Source organism: Ciconia boyciana, chromosome 2 (assembly GCF_034638445.1).
Source record: "Ciconia boyciana chromosome 2, ASM3463844v1, whole genome shotgun sequence".
In the NCBI taxonomy this organism is placed as follows: Eukaryota; Metazoa; Chordata; class Aves; order Ciconiiformes; family Ciconiidae; genus Ciconia; species Ciconia boyciana.
Window position 1 is genome coordinate 116,137,726 of NC_132935.1, and position 8,100 is coordinate 116,145,825.

The 8,100-nt window shown below is 43.5% G+C and overlaps 1 protein-coding gene across 2 annotated transcripts in view; it reads right to left on the reverse strand.

The window, feature by feature from the left end:
• ELMO1 (engulfment and cell motility 1) overlaps positions 1 to 688 on the reverse strand; it is a 311,109-nt gene extending 310,421 nt beyond the window's left edge. The window contains exon 1 of one of the 2 annotated variants that reach the window (XM_072853673.1): positions 440 to 688. The gene's annotated coding sequence lies outside the window, so the exon portion shown is untranslated. Of the gene's footprint in view, positions 1 to 127; positions 387 to 439 lie in introns of those variants that run through there. The other variant, XM_072853671.1, reaches the window with a different exon arrangement.
• Positions 689 to 8,100: the final 7,412 nt, after the last annotated feature.

Here is an 8,100-nt window from a genome sequence, read left to right on the forward strand (position 1 = left end):
CGTCCCGTCCCGTCCCTCCTCCCCGGCAGCCCCCGGCGCTCCCCTTCACCGCCCGGCCAGCGCCGCAGCCCGCCCCGGCCACCCGCCCCGCCGCCGCTTCCCCCCGCCGGCCCCGAGGCTCGCCTACCTCCCCGGGCGGGCAGCGCCGCCCCCGCCCCGCGGCGCAGAGCGGGGCTGGCGGAGCCGCTTGGCCGCCCTCCGCCGCCAGAGCCGGGCTCCGCGCCGCCACCTCGCTGCGCTGCGCTGCCCCCGGCGCTATCCCATCCCGGGGCTCGCAGAGGCACTCGGCGGCTCCCCGCCGCCGCTCCCACTTCCTCTTCCTTCCTCCTGCTGGCCGGGCCGCGACGTGCAGCCCCGGGCCGGCCGCCGCCGAGGGGGTCCCGCGGCTCGGCAGCACCTGCGGGCGGGGGGCGACACCCGCCCTCCCCGCCGCCTCTACCTGCTGCTGCGCCGCCCGGGCGCGCCTCTTCCCCCGCGCCGTGCGGCTGATGTCGCTCCCCCTGCAGTTTCTGATGAGGGATTTGGGGCTTCCTCGTTGCCTTTGGAATAACTAGGTATTTCGGGTTGTTGCTTTTCCTCCAGAGAGCCACAGCCGCTGGGCAGCCTCACAGCTGGCGCGCCGCGGCGTACATAGATTTCCCCTCGGAAGCGAGCGAGCCGCCGGGGGAGCCCAGCCGAGCGCGGGACGCTCCGCTCCGCGCCCCGGGTCGGGCCCGGCCGGGAGAGGGCGGTAGCGCCCGCGCTCCGCACCGGCCCTGCCGCCTGCGGGCACCGGCTGCCGCCCTGGCCGGCGTTCCGAGCATCCTCGAGGCCCTTTAAAGCCGGTGTGAGATGAGTGCCTAACTCGTGGCTTTTGCTCGCTGGACAAGTAAAATACCAGATCTCTGCTTTTTGTTCGCAGCCCCCCTAAAAGAAAAGCAGTCAGTAAGCGGGTTTTTTTAAGTGCCTTAACTCACAGCTACTGTATGGACTACACGCAATATGTGACACTACGAGCCATCAAGTCGTATCTTCTACTACTACAGATAGCGAGGTCTTTTTTTTTTTTTTCCCAAAGTCCTGTGCATTTCACTTCGACTCTGATAAGAACTGACAGCGTAGCCATGAAGCCTTGCTGTGGTACAGCAACTTTTATTGCCCGGCATAACAAAATCTACTCTTTGTGAACCATCACCTGATACATGAAGACCAAAACTTGCAAAATTACTGGCTCTAATCTTGCAAATAATTACATATGAGAGTATCTTTATGCAGGTTAATAATTCCCAGTGATTTCTTATAAAAGCACTCTCTTGCAACACCCAGGTCCTCAGACCACAATAATGCTGTTACGCATCGGCTGACATTTATGAGGCTCATTGCCCTGAAAGTACCACAGCCACTAGCTAGGATTTTATACCTAGCAGAATTGCTGGGGGCTTTCCAGAAGAGGAAGCAGGACTTGATTCTCCCCTTAGGCTGTAATGCCCTGTGTCAGTGATAACGCTAGATCTGAGCAAATACACCCGTGTGAGGCAATAAATGGCATGACTCACCTGAGTCACACATTACTATATTTATAGGACTAGAGCGCAGACTCTACCAAATGACAGGGGCTAAGAGTGCACCTCAGAAACATGGAAGCTCCTTTTCACACATGCAGAAATAGAGGGCAAGTGCCTGCTTGCTCACCCTTTCTCCAGCATCTCGCAGGTTGGTGCATGGCATGGGTGACAGCAGTGACAACCAGGGGTGCTGGGGCAGGTAACATCACGGTTCTGCCTAACAGTCTGAAACTTCTCCGTGGCAGAAATTCCCCGCCATCAAGGAACGTTTCTTTAAAGCCATTGAGTTTTAGGACCTCCTCAAATGGTAAAATCCATGGAGAAGCTGGACTTAGCACATTGAACTGGAATGTGTTGGTTCCTGTGTTTAGTATGCATTTTAAAACACCTTTTCATACTGCTTTATTAAGGTAGAACTCCAAAACTGAAAATGCGAGGTGCATATGTAATATAGTTCTTATTATATACACTGAAAACACTTATCAAACCATCTCAAGAGTTTCTTACGGCTACACAGAGTTTATTGAAAGAGGGACAATATCAACACCAAGTAAATGGCTGTTCAGTTTGCATTTGAACCATTCCTGTAATACTGAGACTTTTTTCTGTGTGCCTTTGCTGGATTTTGATGCTTGAAATGAAAGCAAAATGTGTTTACAACTTAGAAAAGGGCATTGTAAATATAACATAAGATGTGCAAGAAAGTTTTGTTTGCCTCATTTTCCACTATTAGCTCAGGACCAGTTTCACAGTATGCTTACATGGGGGGCTGGCTTTGTTTGTGAAGATAAACACACCTATATATGGTGGTAGGAAAGATGTTTGGAAGAATATTAAGAATGAACAGTACTTTAAAAGCAAAATTTTGTTCACCATGTTTTTATTTTTGTCTCAGGCTCAACAATGAAAATCATTAAAATTTATTTCAGCTGTATATTACCACAATAGTTGGGTTTTAAACAGTGCAGGAGAATGTTTATTTAACAATCCTATTGTTACACAATTGAGAAGAAAATGTGTGAAAAAAATTGTACTAGCTTGTGGGGACAAATTTAAGCATACCATTCTATTGCACTGTTCAAGAGAGGGAGCAAACTAGAAACTGGAGAGCATATTCCAGTGAAGCCTTCTGTTTATCCATATCCAATATCCATAGTATTGCATCTATTGCACCAATAGTAGGATTGTTTTTGTTCTCCAAAAGCCCAGGGAACCTTTACTCAGAATACATATGTACAGAAGTGCTTGGCTGCTATGGCCATTTCCTCATTTATTTCGTAGTAGTCCCTTTTACGGTGTCTGCTATCAAAGCGCGTGTTATCTTTACAACTGATGCTTTTACAACTGATACTGGAGTTGTTCTTATGATGTAGGCATGTTTGCTAAATAATTCTAGAAAGCCAGAAGAGGGAGCGCAGGAACAGAAAACACCAAGAATTAAGTGTTTTAATTTGCGTGGCTATTTCAGCTGCAACCTTAAACAAAACAAACAAACAAAAAAACCAAAAAAAAAAAGGAATTTCCAGGAAGGACTGCTGCTTGGCTCTGGTGACAACAAGGATGTTTCAGGATAGTCTAGTAGGTGCTAATCACCTGTTGAAACCTGGCCTGTAGAAATCTCAACTTGACTGTCCCACAACTGTAGAAAGTATCAAAGCCATTAATCACTTTTGACAGTCAAAACCTTAGATCCTGAGATGAAAGAGCTCCTGACAATTTTTGAAGAAGTTGAGTTTTGTCATTGTACTTCTGGCCAAAACCTTCCTGAGGCACAGATTATCCAAGATAGCCTTTGTTACACCCACTAGCAAAGATGGTTGGATTTTACTGTGCTTATAGGCTTTATGAATGGCCTTTAATAATATCAGTATTTTAATTGTATATAAGTAGTTACCTACAGAATCTTGTTTGTAACCATTAAAGCACACCAGGATGCCAGCTCTGATATAGAAACAAAATACAGGATTATTATTGCATTTTGACTTTCTAGAAGTCACAGATAAATTTTTCTTTATTTTGACAATGCTTCCTATCTATTGTGTTCGAATTAAAACATTTTGTCTGCGAATACATGCATGCATGTGCATGTATAATCTATGAGATACTTTTAAATAGGTACTGAAGATCTGTCCTAAATTCACGAACAATGGCATCAATAAAAATAGACTGTATCAGAAACTTCAAGCTCATTTTTCTAAGCTGCAGTATGCTTGTGGAATTCGGTACTCCAGTCTCTAAGTTATGGTTGTCAGTTTGCTTTTATAGACTTATATATGTATGAATTTTATATTCATATATACATTTATATGAACATTTGGTGAGGGATGATTAAGAAGGTCAATATGATGTAAGGACTATTATGACTCAGCTTTAGTATACCTATTCAGACTGTAAATCTACTGCTGTATATACATTTGTATATAACATATGTGGAGAAAATGATGACCTTTGCAGAATAGCCAGCTTAATGAAGAAATAAATAAATCTCATGTAAGACATGAGATTAATTAACCTACAGACAACCCCATTCTAAAAAGTAGTTTAGGTCTGTTTATGGACTCATTTTCATCTTATCTGGACATAGATTTACAATAAAATAAATTGTTAAAAGTTAAGGTTGTGAAATTATAATATTTATGATAATCACACCAGTTATGAAATCCAAGCATGAACAAGCAGGAGAATGAAGAGGTCAGGAATGGCTCTCAGTTTTCATGCCATTAACCTATTGTGTTTCTACAAAGAAAAACACATCTCTACAAACTGTTTTTACTGCCATTTACTTGTTCTTCTATATTTTAGCTTGCTTATGAAGGACCTCTTCAGGAGTTCATGAACAATAAGGTCTAGAAGTGATTTCATCACAGTCTGCTGCTGTTTGAAGAACAAAAAATTGGGAAGAGCTAGAAAAGTTAAAAACAAAACAATTTAATACTGAAGTTCAGCAAGCTCTGAACTTCAGAGGAGCTTCTCTCCTGTTGCAGTGAAAACAGTTATCACTGGAGCTGCCCAATGGTTGTCATCAGTTGGTCCTGACCAGAAAAGTTTAAATCAAACCAGGCATTTTGCTGAGACATTGGTGCAAGCTAAATCTCACTTTTATAACTTCAAGCAGGAATTCAAGAGGGTCCTACGATCTGCAATATGTAGCAAATGCAGTGCTATTTCCCAGCTTCATGTAAGCCCTAGTAATTCTCACTGACTTTGATACGAAGTTCTGCACATCTATTTGAATAACAAGGAACCTGAGCAGTTCTCACCATGTTCAGTCTTGAATCTGTGGCAGAATAATTTACCAGAGAGGAAAGCTTACCACAGCATTACCACCAAGACTAAGCGTGGTTTTCACCCTCCATTCCCATGGCTTAATTCACCCCTCATGGAAATGAGCAAAAATTGCTCTTTTGGCAGAAGGAGCATTGGATCACCCTCAAATAATGAACAAAAGCGGTTGGTGCTTGACCTAGGGAATGGGAAGTTGATTATCAATCATCTTAGGGTACAGACCATGACGTCCAGCTGTGCACCTGAACAAGAGAAGATGGCCAACACCGACATGAAACAGGGCAGGCTCCCAGCCCCTGCCAGCTGCCGGCTGTGTGTGCGTGCGATTGCTGGCAGGGCTTGCCCCCTCGCTCTGTGTAACACCAGCGGTTTATCAACGATGACTGCGAAGAGAGTTTAGCAGAGACAACAAGAGAACTTGATTTCTTCGCAGCTCCAAGTTCAGATGCCTGGCTGAAAGAAGAGGCACTAAAAGAAGTCCTTGGAGAAGACACTAGAGGAATTTTAATCACCTTTCCAAGCCATAACAGAGTTGTTTGCTGCATGCCATGTTTTCTTCTCCACCACACGGTGACGTTCCCTGTATCTGCCGTCAGATTAACATTTTATGATATGACCTCCTACTTGTTTCAACCACATTTAAGGATCAATACCCTTTCTACTCATTTTAGCCTTTGTTTTGTTTCCCTCCTCTTGAAAGGATAGAGCCGGGCAGTCAGGGAATTGGGACTCCTGAGTTTTGACTCAACTGTGAGCCCTTAATCCACCATACAGCTGTGGGTGAACTGTATCAGCTTTGGCAATTCATTTCCTACCCTGTCTCTTTCTTTCCTTTCCTTTTGTTCTGTTGTTGGGTTTTTTTGGTTGTTGTTTACTTTTAGTTTGTTTTTTAACCTTGTCAGTTTAAGCTATAAGTTGTCCAAAACAGATTTCTTTTTCCTCTATGTATTTGTAGATAACAAATACATTTCAGCTCCAATTTCATTTGAGGTCTCCTGATACAACCGCAGCACAGTTATTATTAATAATCCTAGCCTTGTGAAGAAACTCACTGCATTTTGATTGAGGTTTCTACTTCTTTACCCGGTCTGCTATCCTGTTTGATTTGTAGGTAATAACATTACTGGCCAGTGCACAAACCATAGAAAACTTAAACAAGAAAAGCCCCAAAACTTAGGGGCTGCTCACTCCTTCAACAGGCTGCAAATCTTCTTTAACATTCACCGGTTTTCTAGTCACCTTGTGTTCTATACAGATTAATATTTGATAAAAGCAGCCTATTTTTATCAATTTAGCAGCTGTGTTGTATGTGCAGCTGAGGTTTGAAGAGTCCTAAGCCACGTTGCATACTACTACGGATCTTTAATATTAAAGACCAGTTCCATCTTTTCTGGGCAGCAGCAGTGATATTTATATTGCAATAGGCTACAGAGACTTCAACTAGGAAGAAAGCTAAACACTACCCAAACTCATGATAAATGCCATCCTTTCTCCAAAACACAGAGTTGAACACATAGGGAAAACAAGCAGGTACAGAGAAAGTCATAGAAGTAGCACAACATCTGTCTCCAGCAACAGCACGGCATGATTCACTACCAATCAAGGTCAAACCCTCCTGTCCCAAGTCGCAGCGCGAGAAATACTGCTGCACTAGCAAACCCGCCCTAGGACTTGCTCACAAGTCTTTTGACAGATTTGTGGCTTTCTTGCTGGAAATAACAGACTGTTCTGTCTATCATCCATTTTAATCCTTTCATAATATTAATCGATCAACAGTAACTGCTGGCAGCAAAGTAGCAATACAGAGTACAAGCTCACTGCTCGGAGGTATGCTGGATGCCCACTTTCCTAATGAGTTGATTAACTTCAAATGCTTCACTGAATGAATCCACGCAAGCAAGTGGCACTCCAGCAGCTGCAAAAGCGGCACAAATGCACTTGTGAATGCATTTCAGCATTTGCACTTGGCCTTTCCCCCTTCTGCATTTATTATTCCATTATTATGGAAAGTCACTTTGCCTATAAAATATTTTGCTCTGCTGTCTTGTTTTATTTTGCATATTTCTTGAGGAGTGTAATGCTCACAGCTGAAAACGACTGTCCCTGCCAAAAAAATTCATGAGGCTTCAGAGTTGGCTATAAAGAACTGTTTGAAACATCCTAACCTTTGAACACACATTCCTTAGATAGCACAGTATCCTAAATAACATTCATTTAGAACAAACATACACAAAAATTGGGCTGCAATTTTCAAAACAACCCACTGCAATGTACCTAACTCTTCAGAGAAATTGAAAGGCCTTAAATACTGTGTTTTATTCACATAATTGCTGGACCATGTGCTGATTTACGGGAACTCTGAAAAGCTGAGGCAAAGGTCTTGTAGGTAACATCCTGTCCTATTATAACCCGATGGAGGTAATTCACCATTCTCACACCTCCGTGTTTTAAACAGTTTCTCTTACATACTTAACGTCATCCATTTTTCATGCCTCCGTTTGTTTTTTCCCTTTTGCCATTCTCCTTTTATTCAATAGCTGAAAGGACTGTCTGCTTCTTTATGTCGAAGCCTTGAAGTTATAGCCTTCATATATATTTTTCATTGCTAACATATTGTGGTCACTGCATCACATTTCTCCTGCTTACCATTTTTAAGGTTTTCACCTGTTCTCAACAATCCTTTTACCCCCTGCCTTTCCTGCTCTAAGTAGAGCTATCCTTTGGCAAGGCTTTGGGGCAGGTTTCCTTCCCAGATGACAGTGATAAAGGAGGAGAGGAGGACAAGGGTTGGGTAGGGCTCAGTCAGTCAAGCTGGTGCAGACCATGAAGCAGTGGCCTTGGTCCGCAGCCTGGCATTTAAAGATAAACTGCAAAATGGTATTCACAATAACTTGTGAGCTGCCACAGCTCTGCGGCAAATTGTCTTTGCTGTGGAGCTCGTAACCTCCAGCAAAGGGGCAAGGCAGATGGCTGGAGGCTGCAGTCCCACAAATGCCCTAGCCTGAACCAGCAGAGTTTGAATCAAAGGTGTCCATCTGGAGAGCTACCACCATCCTGTGAATGTTCCCAAGCCTGAAGTTAGAACAGGAGAATGATTTATTTGCTGAAATGTGAAGTTCTGAGTCAACAAAAACTGTTCATGTATTTGTATCAAACTTGATGAATATTTTAGGTCAAAAAATTATTTCTTTTTTTAAAAAGTGGAATTTTTTAATTTGGCATTTCTAAATGACAGAACAGAGCAAAGCTCATGACCTTTCAAGACTTAGGC